We start from the raw sequence: 989 nt of genomic DNA, 5'->3' as shown, positions 1-989 counted from the left end.
CCATTCTTTCTTTGTTCCTTTACATTGGAACTAGAAAATAAAACGCCTAGCTTCTATTATTCTTGATCCAATGCTTGCTCCAGTATCAACATAGAAACTTCTTTACTTAGCCTTTGAAATCCTCTCTTGACTTCTTCATTGACTTTGTATTCTCCCAGTTCCTTGCATTGATACCTTAGACACCATACACTTAAATAATTCATTAGTTCACTACTTAGTTTATTCCTTTGTTTCTTTGTCATTATCAAAACTAGGGTTCAACACGAGCCACTCTTGGGATCACTGATTGGAATACCTTGGCCCTAGCTTTCTACAGAAAGTACTACCCTCCAGAGAAGACTGCTAGGTTGCGTAGTCAGATTACAAACTTCACCCAAGGGACTGATGAGTCTTTACATGAGGCATGGGAAAGATTTAAAGATCTTCAGAGAGAATGTCCCCATCATGGTCTACAAAAATGGTTCCTAGTTCAGGGATTCTACAATGGTTTGGGGAACAACTCGAGACTTATCCTTGACTCTGCAGCAAATGGGAGATTCATGAAACTAGAAATTGATGCTGCACATGATTTGATCGAGGAGATGGCTATCCACAACTCTCAATATGGTAATCCTCGAGGACTAGCTAACAAGGGTGGAAAGCATGAGATAGATTCTATATCCTATTAGCTGCACAGATGAATGCCATCAGCAATAAACTTGACAATATGCAGCTCTCCTCTCCTGCAAGTGTTGCTGCTTTGGGTACTACCTCCGAGATTATGTGTGATAATTGTGGCATAGTTGGACATTGGGCACAAGAGTGTCGGAGTTCTCTCGAACAAGTTAATGCTTTTAAGCATATCGGCCGAACAACCCATACTCCAACACATACAATCCAGGTTGAGAAATCATCCTAACTTGTCTTACAAGAGCACTAATGTCCTAATCCTCCTGCACCACAACCACAAGCACAACAATTGAACCAGAGGTACTACCAACAACCTTCCC

General features: G+C 41.1%; 1 non-coding gene across 1 annotated transcript; it reads right to left on the bottom strand.

The window, feature by feature from the left end:
• Positions 1 to 344: 344 nt before the first annotated feature.
• Positions 345 to 451, bottom strand: LOC130590305 (small nucleolar RNA R71). Its single transcript, XR_008967864.1, has one exon. It is a non-coding gene; the product is annotated as a small nucleolar RNA R71 (small nucleolar RNA).
• Between the last annotated feature and the right edge of the window lie 538 nt (positions 452 to 989).

The sequence above is a fragment of the Beta vulgaris genome, chromosome 1 (assembly GCF_026745355.1).
Source record: "Beta vulgaris subsp. vulgaris cultivar EL10 chromosome 1, EL10.2, whole genome shotgun sequence".
In the NCBI taxonomy this organism is placed as follows: domain Eukaryota; kingdom Viridiplantae; phylum Streptophyta; class Magnoliopsida; order Caryophyllales; family Amaranthaceae; genus Beta; species Beta vulgaris.
This window is presented reverse-complemented; position numbering and strand designations above follow the sequence as displayed.